At 41.3% G+C, this 14,485-nt stretch overlaps 1 protein-coding gene and 1 pseudogene across 2 annotated transcripts in view; both read left to right on the top strand.

Annotated features, from left to right (window-relative positions):
- The window catches only part of HTR7 (5-hydroxytryptamine receptor 7), a 115,873-nt gene that overhangs the window by 15,475 nt on the left and 85,913 nt on the right, over positions 1–14,485 (top strand). The gene's annotated exons all lie outside the window — the stretch shown is intronic.
- LOC139439159 (large ribosomal subunit protein eL14 pseudogene) lies at positions 3,574–4,278 on the top strand (annotated as a pseudogene).

Here is a 14,485-nt window from a genome sequence, read left to right as displayed (position 1 = left end):
AGGCTTATGGGGTGCTGGCTCTCTGATGGTAATCAGTGAACCATGTCAAGCATGGAGTGTTCTCCAGCCTTCCAGAGAGGAGGAGGATGATGTTAATAAAAATAAGAATAATTCAGAATTTTTTAGATTTTTGAAATGTAATTCAGTGAGTATATGGTGTTACATAGTGTCTGGGGCTACATCCTGTGACCACACATATGAATATTCACATTTAGTGGGGAAAATAAAGATTATAAATAGTCATATCAGGGAAACGGATGTGGTTCAACCAATTAGGCTCCCATCTACCACATAGGAAGTCCAGGGTTCGAAGCCCAGGGCCTCCTGGTGAGGGTGAGCTGGCGCACGTGGAGTGCCAACCCACGCAGGAATGCAGCCCCGCACAGGAGTGCCGCCTTGTATGGGAATGCCGCCCTGCACGGAAAAGCTGCTCTGTGCAGGAGTGCTGGCCGACGTGGAGAACTGTGCAGCAAGATGACTCAACAAGAGACACAAAGGGGAGAAAATAAGAAGACACTGCAGAACAAGGAGATGAGATGGCGCAAGAGATTAATCACCTCTCTCCCACTCTGGAAGGTTCCCAGAGTCACCTAATGAGAATAAGAACACAAGCAGACACAGAAGAACATGCAGCAAATGGACACAGAGAGCAGACAATGGGGGTGGGGTGGGGTGGGGTGGGGAGAGGGGCTGTTAATAAAAATAAATCTTAAAAAAAAATAGTCATATCAGTTCAGGTTAGGTTTTGGTGTCAGGTAAATTTGTTGCTAGTGTGACTGAGAGAAAAATGGCCCCCAATCATGTCTCCATCCTAATCTCCAGCTTCTGTGCCTATGTTAATTTACATGGCAAATGAAGATCTAAGGTTACAGATGGAATTAGAACTACTTATCAACTGACCTTAAAATAAGGAGATTATTCTGAACTATCTTGGGTCCAGCGTTATTATAAGGGTTCTTCAATGTGAAAGAGGGAGGCAGGAGAGAGAGAGGAAGATGGGTAATAGACCCAGAGGTTGAAAGGATTCTATATGAGGGGCCATCACTAGATTTAAAGATGGAAGGGGCCATGGGCCAAGGAATGTAAGCAGGAAAAAGCAAAGCAGGAAAAGAGATCCTTTAGAAAGGAACATAGTTGCCAATACCTTGATTTTAGTCCAGGGAAACTCTTGTCAGACTTCTGACCTGTAGAACAGTGTAATAATTATTTTGTATTGTTTTAAGCCATGCAGTTTGTGGTAATTTGTTACAGCAGCAACAGGAAATTAATACAACTAGTTTATGAGAAAACATCTGATTTTCAGAGCTCTTTGGGAATAAAATTTGTGGATAAGGAATTGTGTACTTATAAGTGGTTTACTTTGCATTAGATCTCATGCTAGGTACTTTGCCAATATTATTTAATTCTCACAACAGCCCTATAAGGAAGGCACTTGTCTTATCCCCATTTTATAGATGAGAAAATCAGGGTTCAGAGGTGTTAAAAAAAAATACCTAAAATCAGAGGAGTAGCAAGTGGCCTGTCTGGGACTTGAAGCCATGACTGTTTTTTTGCCTCATAGTCTGTACTTTTAGTCTTAGACTGCCTCCTAGCAATTAGTGCCCAGATTTGAATCTTACTGCTTTGGTCAGTGCCAGACACTGGGCTTAGTGCTTGGGATAAAGTTGAACTAGTTAAAAATGAGTGCTACCCAGACCATGGAGTCAACTAAACTGGGTTCAAGTTTCAAATTTGACATTTATAATTCTGTGACCATGGGGACATTGCTCACCTTCTCTAAGCCTCAGGATACTCATCTATAAAATAGTAATAATGCCTTCCTCTTAGGTTTGTGACACATGGAACAGTTTATGTGAAGTATTTAGCAGCATGCCTGACACATGCTCAGTGCTGATAAGTGTGCACTCTTATCATTATTCATATTGCTGTTGTTTTGTTAATATCATTATTCTTCTCTATTCCACAAGGAGTTTTTTTTTTCTGAATTAAGATATTTGTTAGTGTTTATACAAACAAGCTGCAACCAATAATTCAAAAATAAGAGGGCTTTTCTTCCCCCCAGCAAGAGTGCATTTGTCAATAGGACTGCATTTGAATAAGAATTCCACACAAATAGAATATATACCTTAACACAAGAAAACAAGGAAGGAATATTTTATATTACACAACAGATATTCAGTTAGTTCAACAAGATGATTTACCCAACCAACCAAATACTCCTTTTTTGTATTTATTGCAAGTGGATGCCATCAGTCCAGTATATGCCAATAATCATTTGGTTTTAACATTTAGTAGTGTGAAGCACACTTGACTGTTTCCAAAGGGATATGTGCTGTAACCATATTTATTTATCTTTTAAATGTCTTTTTTTTTTAAAGATACATAGATCACAAAAAAGTGGTACATTAGAAAATATAAGAGGAAGCGGATTTGGCTCAACTGATAGAGTATCCACCTACCACATAGGACGTCCAGGGTTCAAACCCAGGGCCTCCTGACCCATATGGTGAGCTGGCCCACACGCAGTGCTGATGTGAGCAAGGAGTGCCATGCCACGCAGGGGTGTCCCCTGAGTAGGGGAGCCCCCCACACAAGGAATGCACCCCTCAAGGAGAGCTGCCCTTAGCGAAAAAAGTGCAGCCTGCCCAAGAGTTGCACCGCACACACAGAGAGCTGACACAGCAAGATGATGCAACAAAATGAGACACAGATTCCAGGTGCTGCTGATAAGAATGCAAGTAGACAAAGAAGAATACACACTGAATGGACACAGAGAGCAGACATGGGGTGGGGGGGGAGAGGGGAAAGGGGAGAGAAATAAATAAAAATAAAAAATATATATAAGAGGTTCTCATATACCCCACCCCCACCCCCCACTTCTCTCACTTCAACAGCCTCTTTCATCATTGTAGCACTTTCATTGTATTTGGTGAATACATTTTGGAGCTCTGCTATTCTGCATGGATAATAGTTTACATTGTAGTTTACATTCTCCCCCAGTCCATTTAGTGGGTTATGGCAGGATATATAAGGTTCAGCATCTGTCCCTGCAATATCATTTAGGACAACTCCAAGGCCCGAAAATGCCCCCACATCATATCTCTTCTTCCCTCTCCCTGCCCTCAGCTACTGCTGTGGCCATTGTCTCCACATCAGGGATACAATTTCTTCCATTGCTAGAGTCACAATAGTTCTATAGAATACCAGTAAGTCCACTCTAATGCATATTTTATTCCTCCATCCTGTAGACCCTGGGATCGTGATGTCCACTCTACCTCTAAATCGAGAGGGGGCTTAGATCCCAATGTCTCATTGATATGATTCTCCTGCTTACAGTTGTAGGCACTCTTGTTCCCTCATGTGATGGTTGACCATCTTTACCTCCCTGTTAGCTGACCTAGGTAAGTCCAACGCACTGGAGAGTAGATGTTGCAACTCTTCTGAGTCTCAGGGCCCAGCTGGCACATGGACAGTCCAGAGATTCAAGTCCCTGAGTATACACCAACCCCAGTGCCAAACACAGGTTCAGTAAAAGTGACAGACGAAGATTCCTTCTCGCCGGCCCCCGCTGCCATGGTGTTCAGGCACTTCATGGAGGTCAGCCGGGTGGCCTATGTCTCCTTCGGGCCTCATGCCGGGAAGCTGGTCACGACTGTAGATGTGATTGACCAGAACAGGGCTCTGGTTGATGGACCCTGCACTCAAGTAAGGAGACAGACCATGCCTTTCAAATGCAGGCAGCTCACCGACTTCATCCTCAAGTTCCCACACAGTGCCTGCCAGAATTATGTCCGACAAGCCTGGGAGAAAGCAGACATCAATAAGAAATGGGCAGTCACAAGATGGGCCAAGAAGATTGAGGCCAGAGAAAGGAAAGCCGAGATGACAGATTTTGACCGTTTTAACGTCAGGAAGGCAAAGAAAATGAGGAACAGAATAATTAAGCATGAAGTTAAGAAGCTTCAAAAGGTAGCTCTCCTGAAAGCTTCTCCTAAAAAAGCAGCAGCTGCTAAGGGAATTGCCATTGCATCTGCTGCTAAGGTTCCTGCAGAAAAGATGACCACTGTGACTAAGAAGGCTTCAGTTCACAAAGTTCCCACCCAGAAAGCCGCAGGCCAGAAGGCAGGTGCTCCAAAAGCTCAGAAGGGCCAGAAAGCTCCAGCTCAGAAAGCTCCTGCTTCTGCTCCAAAGACATCTGGCAAGAAAGCACGAGAGGCTGTTATAAGAGTAATAAAGGTTCTTTTTGACAAAAAAAAAAGACAGGAGAGGCATGTATAAAAGGTCACATCTGAGTCCAACTCCATCACACTCAGGAGCGCAGATTCCAAAGTAGGGCCCTCTGACAAGGCACTGAACTCCAGAACTATCTGCCATGACCGTAGGACCTGTGTGTCTCCATAACCCTCAGGAATACCAGTACCTGGGGTTGTATCTACTTTGGCTGTCTCTGGGATCCTGCTGAGATGTGCATAAGCGTGACCCCTCTGAAGACCTCCTGACTCATTTTGAAGTCTCTTAGCCATATAAACTCAGTTGTCTTTACCATTTCCCCCTTTTATTCAAGATCTTTTTATAGTTGCATCACCAGTTGGTGGTAGGTAGTAATCCCTCAGCGCCAGGGAGGCTCATCCCCAGTACCTTCCCATACTGGGGGGAAGGTAATGCATTTACATGCTGAGCTTGGCTTAGAGAGTGGCCACATTTGAGCAACATGGAGTCTCTCAGGAGGTTACTCTTAGGTACCCTGCAGCTCTAGGCCTAGTTGAAGTTTCAGGCACACAGGCTCATAAGCATAGTCATCAGTATCAAGGGCTTATCATTGGACCATCCTTCTTCACTGGCCTTTGCCCTTGCACAAATGTTTTGATATGAGTAATCAGATCCCTGTAAGAAAAATTTGAACATTTCTCATAAGTTTAAATTTATGTAGTTAAAAGGAGAAGACAAAATCTATGCCTTTGTCACTCAGGGTTCTCTTTATTTTGGTGGCTGCTATAAGTATTGAATGTTCAGGCTACTTGTGTTTGGAAGCACAAGAGTGGAAGGGGCAGTTTGATCCCCTGCCTCACTGCTCTTCAGTGTTGACTCAAGGCATTCTCACTCAATTCTATCAGTTGGTTTTTGGTTTAGGGTTAAAATTAGCTCATTATGGAATATCAAGCTCTACTCTCTTATAGGTTCAAGATAAAATCTGAGCAGAGGACCCTAGCAGATACGCCAGTATGTGGGGGTGTGTGAAATAAAGTGGTCGGGAGATTTATTTAGTAAGCCTACCCTCAATACTTGCCTATTGGGTGTACAAAGGTGAGTAAAACCCTGTCCTGAAGATGTTACTTAGTTGAGGGCAAATTAAGATCATTCACATATCAGAAAATTTAGAGCTTTAAAAAGTTATAGTCAATTGCTGTATGATATGACCTTTCTTGCTTGAAGGAGTTTATGAGTCATTTAGCTCTGGTTGGAAACAATTTTTTTTTTTTTAGAGCTTCCATCAATAAAACCCCAGGTATTCTCTAGTCTTTTTTGAACAGCTTTCTGTGCCTGGAGAATTCTTGTTAAGGACTGCCACAAAATGATGTCTCCTAGGTCAGGCCTAAGTGCTCACTTTTCTGATGTTGTAAGTTGAAATAAAGGTTGCCAAATTCTGGGAACTGAGCAGCTGTGGTTCTCTGGGGAAGCTTTGTTTTTTGTCTGTTTAGTGGGTTTGCATCATGGCCTCTCTTCTGACTCACATTCCTGAGCATTCAGTATTTCTGGGCATTCTAATAATACTTTTCACTCTTTCAAAGGTAGAGGCAGCTGGATAGCTTTCTTCTATCCAAATGCTTCTTTTTCCTGGAACATCAGGCAGAAATATCCACCTAAGGGGGGCTACCAATATTTATGGGTAAACTCAGGGAGACTTAAATAGTATGCTCCAATCTACCCACAATCAATTGGCCCAGCTGCCTGAATATTTCAGAATTTTATTTTGGGAAATGTACTATTCTGTATCCTTGGTTTGCGAAAAAAGTCTCTGAACATCTCAAAGTCTTTGAAAAAGTTTCTGTCCTCGTAAATGGATTGTCTTAGGATTTCAAGCATGAGAGTTTTCTTTATACCACAGGTCCCTACCACTCTGGCTTCCTTTCTGAGTCACAAAGATGATAGCCCTTTATTAGCAACTTGACACATCAAAATTGCCTGTTCTAATTATGGAAGTTGTAAGGGGTCTTAGTTTGCCAGGACTGCTAGGACAAATACCACACATTGTTGGTTTAAACAAGAGGAATTTATTGTCTCACAGTTCTTGAGGATAAAAGCCCAAAATCATGTTATTGGCTTTCAGAGTCTGTCATCTACTAATGGTGGCTTAATCTCTGCCTTTGTCACATGGCAATATGTCCTGGCTCCTCCTCTGACTTCTCCTTTTGCTCAATTGCCCATCTGTCTAGATTTCCTCTCCTTATAAGAATTCTAGTCATAATGGATTAAGAGCCCACTCTGATTCAATTTGTACTCATCTGAATAGGATTTTTGAAGATCCTATTTACAAATGACTTCACACCCATAGGACCAGGGGTTAGGACTTGAACATACCTTGTGGAAGACCTGATTCAATCTCCAACATAGGGGATTCGTCTGTTCATTCATTCAGTCTTTATTGAATACCTGCTCTGCATCAATTACTCTCCCATGTCCTGAAGAAGGCAAGTAATGTCTTTGCTCTCCTGGGTCTTCTATCTAGTAAGAAGAGACAGGCAAGAAACAGAATTTAGGAACAAAACAAAGACAAGACATTGATTTTTCAAAAAATGTTTCAGGCAACAGTTTTTCAAAACCAAACATCACTAATTCATTAGTAATAAGTGCCATGAAGAAAATTAAAACAGTGATTCAATGAAGAGTGGGTAGTCAGGGAAGGCCTCTTTGAGGCGGTGACATGTAAGTAAAGATCTGAATGACATGAAGGAGCTGTCTATGTGAAAATCAGGAGGAAGAATATTCCAAGCAAAGGGCCGCTGGTGCATAGGGCTTGGGTTGGTGTGACTGGAGGTAGAGGTATTAAAAAAAAAACAAAAACTAAACAAACCTGGAAGGAGATGAAGTTAGTGAAGTAGTTGTATCATATTGGGATTTCAGTCCAGGTAGAGTTTGGATTTTATTCTAAGTGCAGTGAAACCATTGGAGAGTTTTAAACATAGGGTGACATGATCTGATTTATAATTTTTAAAAAGTTCATTATGGTATCCTTGTGGAGAATGAAATAAAGGAGGGTGTATTAGTCAGGGTTCTCTAGGGAAACAGAATCAACAAATGGTAACTGTCAATAGTAAGAGATTTATCATAGTCTTTCACACAGTCGTGGGGATGCACAAGACCAGGTTCCTCAGGTAGGCTGCAAGAGGAGCTCTGATAAAAGTCCAGTGATGGTTCTTGATGAGTTCTGGGAGATGTTGGCTGTCCAAAGATGAGCTGGGAAATTCTCTCTCAATGCTGGAATCACTTCCCCTTTTAAGGTATTCAACTGATTGAATTACGCATCACTCATTATTGATGGCAGTCTTCCTGACTGATGTAATTATAACCAGCTATCTATGATTTACCACTGCAGTAAAGTCAATGTTGACTAAACTCCATAAATGCCTTGTATTACAGTTAGCCCAGTGCTTGCTTGACCAAACAACAGGGCACAATTACCAGGCCAAGTTAATACAATAGCCTAACCATCACAGAGGGTGAGAATGAAAGCTGTGAGACCTATTAGAGACTTATGCAGTAGTCTAGCTTGGTAACTTGGATTTATTACTTGGAGTAATGAGTATTGGAGAAAAGTGGAGGATTCCAGATATGTCCTGGAAGACTTGCTGATAGAGTGGATGTGGGGTGGTGGTAAGGGACAGAGAAGAATAAAGAATGCCTCTTAGGCTTGGCTTAGGCAATTCTGTGGATTGTGATGCTGTTCACTGAAATGGGAAAAGAGAGGTTTGGTGGTAAAAATCAAGAGTCTGGATTATTGGTGACCTTGAGAAAACAGTTTCAGTGAATGGTATAATAGAAGCCCCAGTGGAGTGAGCTGGAGAGAGAATGAGAGGGAAGAAGTAGGGACAGTGACTGGAGACAAGTCTTGCAGGAAGTTTTGCTGGCAGGTACTTACCTCCTGCTGGCAGGAGACCATGATCCTTGGTCTGTATCTGCTGCATTGTACTATGATAATAATTATTTATGTATATATCTTAAATTTTATTAGAATATAGCTCCCTGAGGACAAGAAACTTTAGAGTCATTATTTGCTTCTACTTGCTATTATTTAAAAAGTTCCTGGCACAAAGTGTTAATAGGTACCTAATCATATTCATTGAATGAATACATTAACACATTAATGGATCTCCTATTAGAGTAGAAACACTTTGGACTCAGGACTGTGTCTACTTTTTCTTCCTCAGTCTGCTGGTATATATGCAAAAATATTCCTGAATGAATAAATGAGTATGGGGGTAGAGAGGGAAGCTTGGTCTATGAAAGGTCAGGGAGGGAGGTTATTTAGACTGGGGTTACCACTTCTGGAGAAGACATGGGATTGGAGTCCCATAGTACAAAACATTGTGAGGAGGTGAGGGCTTGGGATTCAGGTCTTTCCAGACTCTGTGATTCCCTGTTTGCGTAAATCACTGTGATGGTTAGGCTAATGTGTCAGGTAATGGTGCCTAGATGTTTGGTCAAGGAAGCACTGGGCTAATTGTAATACAAGAACATTTCATAGACCAATCATCATTGAGTTGATTGCATAGATGGCTGGTTACATCTACAGTCAACTGAGGAGATTGCCATCAGCAGTGAGTGAAGTCTCATCCAGTCAGTTGAAGGCCTTAAAAGGAGTAGTGATTTCAGCATTCAGAGAGAGAATTCCCATCTCTACTTCAAATAGCCAGTGTCTCCTGGGGAACTTAATGAGGACCTTCATCATCAGAGTCCCTGACTTGCAGCCTGCCTTATGGAATTTGGACTTATGCATGCCCGTGTTTGCATGAGACAATTTTATAAAATCTGATGCTATTTACAGATAACTTCTATCGGTTCTGTTTCCCTAGAGAACCCTAACAAATACAGTCACTATACCTTATTTCCAAACCTTGTTCTTCATAATGATAAAAATTCTCTCCACAGAGTTATTGTGAGGCTTAAATGAGATTATATCCATGAAGAGTTTAGCAAGAGCCTGATGCATATAAAACCCACACTGACTGCATGCATTGCTATTACGTTGTTATTAATATTGCCCGACTCTGAGCCATGCCGGAGATGTGGGTTCTACCAGCCAGTCAGGGCATCTCTCTGGGATTAGAAGGTTGTTTGAATGGGAAAGGGGCTCACTGATGTCCTTTCTGATGCTCCTCTCTCCTTTCACCCTAAAAGAAGTAAGGAAATCAAGTTTACCTTTAGGAGAAGCCTACATTGGGGTCTTGATGAGGCTTCAGGGAATGTCAACCTGCCTCCAAGCTACCTGTATTAGTCAGCCAAAGGGATGCTGATGCAAAATATCAGAAATTGGTTGGTTTTAATGAAGGGTATTTATTTGGGGTAGGAGCTTACAGATGCCTGGCCATAAAGCATAAGTTACTTCCCTCACCAAAGTCTATTTTTACATGTTGGAGCAAGACGGCTGTCGTTGTCTGCAAGGGTTCAGGTTTTCTGGGTTCCTCTGGGCTCAGCTCCTCTGTTTATTTCATAAGGTCAGCTGTAGACTATGAGACTCTCTAGGCTTTGCCTCTCTCCACTAGGTCAGCTGTAGACTATCAGGCAAATGGCTCTCTCTCTCTCCCTGGGGCTCCAGCTTGATCATCAAACCCCAACATCAAAACTCCAACATTAAAAACCCTCAACTCTGTTCTTTGCCATGCCTTTTATCTGTGAGTCCCCATCCACCAAGGGATGGGGACTCAATACCCTAATCATAACTCAATCATGCCAAGGTACAGATCAGATTACAAGCATAATCCAATATTTCTTTTTGGAATTCATCAATAATATCAAACTGCTACACCACCCTACATATTTGATGCCAGAAATGTTTAGGATAGGCCTGGGCCTGTCCTGAAATCAGTGGTAAAATCATGTTCATATGCTGCTTGAGTCAAGTCAAGGACTTGAACTCATTCACACTGAGGTGTGTTGAGTGGGTCAGCCAGGTAGTATAAATAATTGGTGTCATATCTTCCATTTTAGATCTTGAGAGGTATGTCATCACTCCCTGGATAACGTTCTAGCTGTCTCCTGCTCTTGCCCCCTTCCCTGTGTACTTTCTGTGTTTCATCCATAGAGGGTTGCTTCCATTTTCCTCAAATATTCCATGTCCTTCCTTGTTTCCCTGCCCATGCTGTTCCCTCTGCTTGCGTTGCTTTCCCTTTTTCTACTTGTTTTCTAAACATTCTTAAGATTTACTATAGTGTCACAGTCTCTGGGAGATGTCCCTGACGCCTCAGCCTGGGTTAGGTGCCCCGAATCTCCGTTAGCACCCTGAGTCTACTTCTGTCTTAGCATCACACTGAATTGTAATTATCCCTGCCCACATACCACATGCTGAGGCCCTTGGGGGCAAGGGCATCTTATTGATCTGTTTGCTTCTACCTTTTGTTGGTGTATGTTAGGTGCTCATTGAGTATTTGTTGGAAGAATGAATGAAATGGATGAAGCAAGCAAGTAAGCAGTGATTGATTAATTTGGTCTGGGGTTAAATACAAGTAGGCAGGGAATATAATATGTGGACAGAGAAACCATACCACTGATGATCCAGTTCTGTTTTGCTGGGCCTTGTGTCCTTCCACCTAAGTCGGGACTTCATCTCTGTAGCCAGGAGCATTTGTTCTGTGACTTTGAAGGCACACAGTTCTGACTCACATACTTTATGAAGACCCTGCTGATTTTATTCCTAATATGTTTGTCATAAGGTCTTCCTGCAAGGGGAGACAGTATAAGGTTTTTTTTTTTTTTTTAGATTTATTTTATTTATTTCTACCTGCCTCGTTGTTCGTGCTCACTGCTCTGTCTGTTCGTTGTGTGCTCTCTGTGTCTGCTCATCTTCTTTTGTTTTTTAAGGAGGCACTGGGAACCAAACCCCTGTGGGAGGGAGGCATCTAGTCACCATCTCCACTCCCTGCTTGTTGTGTCTTTCATTGTGTTTCCTCGTTGTGTCTCCTTGTTGCATCATCATGCCACGCTAGCCTGTCATGTCAGCTCACTGACTTGCTCGTCTTCTTTAGAAGGCACCAGAAACGGAACCCAGGACCTCCCATGTGGTAGGCGGGCACCCAACTGGTTAAGCCACATCCACTTTCCAATATAATGGGGTTTTACCTGCATAGGTCATTACATGAACATCCCCAGTAGCCCTCTTGTGTTAACTTCCAAGCCCAGGGGCAAGATTCGATACAGGAAATAGTGTGATGGGGTCAATTGCAGCCACAGATAATTTCAAATATATCTGCACAAAATAAATCCTGTGATGAACTCTAACCTTATCTCTACAACCTCCCAAAATGTACACTGTTTATTGTCACGTTTTAAGTGTGTCAAAGGCATTTTTACATTTCTATACTGGTTCTTGCCTTGATTCCTTTCCCAGGGAATAACCACTCCCCTGGAAAATTCCTAGGGGATTGTTAAATGCCCCTTAAATATCATTTGTTTACAGCCTTAAGATAGATTACAAAATAGCCCTCAGTTCTTCCCATTCTTGTATGTACCCTTTGAAGTGTGAATTTGCAGCCTTGCCCATACTGACTCTAGTCTTGGCTTTGAAATAATTTTACCCTACTCTGCTTTGAATTTATGTTACCTTAAATTGTTTATATAATAGCATGATGTCCATCTGGATTGGCTGGTTTATGAACCATCTCAGATGCTCTGAGGGCAGGGGCAATGTTCAATGACTAATAGGATTTTTTCATCTAAGGCCTAGTCCAGCACCAGGAACAAAGAATGTACTCAAGAAATATTGATTGACCAGATGAAAATGTGTGACTCTATTGTGATGTCTTTGAAGCTTGGCTTCTGGGTCACCAACAGGCCATTTCTTTATTTTCTTTTACTTATTTTCCCCCTACTTCCCTACAAAACCCAATGCATGCGATGTTATTGACATTTCATATTTTCACTTTCTCTTTTATGATCATGGTGATTACCCATCCTTGTAATTTCTTAGAGTATCTATGGATAATAACAAGTCCTCCAAGTTTCTTAAAAATAGGATTATGTAGTCATAAGAGGCAGTAGCCAAAATAGAGCCTTTTGGTAAGAACCCAAGTTTCCTTTTTCTAAATTATATTTTTTAAAATGGCTTTAAGTGATGATTGATGTTTATTTTATTTAGATTTTATTTAATTTTTAATGTGTAAGATTCATATTTTCAAAATGAACAATATTTCCACTGAAAGCTATTACTTTCTTCTTACCTAAGCTGATAATTCTTCAAACACATTCATTTAATCTATAGCTTCAATAAAAATCCCTGATCAGCTAATGGTATTGTGGGAACCCCAGAAAACCATGTGAAGGAAGCTGTCAGAGTCAGAATATAAGAAAAGGAAGATAACTAGGGTAAAAGTCATGAACAACTCCCCAAGCAATTTTTGTTAAATACCCAATGAAGGATTAATAATAAATGATACCATTTATCGTCAGACCTTGTGCCATATATTGAACATATTTAATCTTCACAACAATCCTATGAGGAAGGTTCTGTTATTCCCATTTCATGGATGAAGAAAGACTTAGAGAGTTAAAGCAAGTTACGTAGGAATCAAACCCAAGTGTGTCTGATTTCAGCGCTGTGGCTTAATCCTTCTGTTTCACAGAGAAGGGAATGAAAAAATATGGTCTATTCATGACAGATCATGAATCCTCATTTAAAGATGAAAATCATAGACTATACCTGGACCTTGGAGACCACCCAGTAGCACGATATCAGCACCTTGAAATATTCTTTACGGTAATAGGGTAGGGGCTAACCCTGGTGCATATTGGTCCATACCTATTCTTTATTACACGGAAGTTCCAGGCTTGGCACACCAGAAGTCAAGTGTGACACTTCCCTTGTGCCCCACAACTACCAGGCAAAGAGAATCAGGGAATGTTAAAACTGTTTAAGGGATAGTTCAGTTCTCTAGATCTACTTTCTAACTTCCACTCTCTTCTCTTTCTTGGGAAATTGACATGTTCTCTGGCTTCCAGTTGATTTCAACCAATGGGGAGTCCATGGAAGGATTTCAGAAGGAGGGAGAATGGCAGGGCCACCCCAACTCTCTTCCTACAGGGTCACATCTTACACTCACTGTTCCTTTGTCTGGAAGCCACTGTTCCCTTCCATGACCCTTGCCACGTGACTCCTTCCTTCTCTGTTTGCTGACTGCCTCCTTCCCTCTTCCCTTTGGGCCTGGGATGTTGACTATACTATAGATGCACCAGCCTCTGTGATTTTCCATGTATCTGTAAATAGCCTCTTCACTAAACCTTCCTTGACTTATCCTAATTTAAGTGTGCAATCAATTTTTTTTTTTTTTGCTGGGACCTTGATTAATAGAGAATTTTAGAAATAATATCTAGTCTAACCTTCATATTCCATAAAGAGGAAACTGAAGCACAGGGAGAGTAAGTGCCTTCTTTTTTCTTTTTTTTAATATAATTTTATTTTATTTTATTTTTTTAATTGATTTTGTAAAAATATTACATTAAAAAAAAATATATGAGAGTAAGTGCCTTCTTGAAGCAACTGCCTGTTTAGTGGCAGAAATAAACTTTGAAAGGTGCCCTGGACTGACTTCTTATCCACTGATCCTTCTGCATACCCCACTGAGGAAAGACCAGTGAGTGGTACAACATTAGGCAGGTGTTTATTTTATTTCCTTTTTGGAGTAGAAACTCTACTGGGCCAAATTTTCCCGTGATGACTGCCCAGGCTATTCCTTAGCTGCAGTCGGGCAACTTCTCAGTGATGACATTGCCTTATCTGGGGTGCTCCAGAGTAAAAATTGCCATGAATGGGTTTATGTGTTTATCTGGTTACACATTTAAAAGCAGTGTAGGCGGATAGTTTGTGTGAGAATGTAATTAATGTCTTTCAGGGTAAATGGTTTTTGTTTTTTAGGAAATGCAGGGAATTTATCAGCTTAATAACACCCACAGACTAAAATACCAGTGAATTGGGCTCTTACCATCAAGGGAAGAATATTGTTTCGCTAGTATTGATAATAGTTATTGAGTAGTACTCAAGTTTGGATTACAGAGCTTGGCTTCTTGCCAGTGCATAGGCACAAGATAAAGAATCAGTAAATGTTTGCCGAATGATTGAATAAGTATTCATAGTGTCAATGCCTGGGAAAGAGTAGTTTGAAGTTAGCACTAGTACCTCCTCTATGGAGAGCAGTGTTTCGTTCTTGGACTTCTGAGGCATTTTCTGTTGGCTGTTGAAACGTCATGAAATTAGAATTTTGTTTATGCCTTTATTTTT

This window comes from Dasypus novemcinctus, chromosome 6, assembly GCF_030445035.2.
Source record: "Dasypus novemcinctus isolate mDasNov1 chromosome 6, mDasNov1.1.hap2, whole genome shotgun sequence".
Taxonomy (NCBI): Eukaryota; Metazoa; Chordata; class Mammalia; order Cingulata; family Dasypodidae; genus Dasypus; species Dasypus novemcinctus.
The sequence above is the reverse complement of the archived record's forward strand: the minus strand, read 5'-3'. Positions and strand labels throughout refer to the sequence as shown.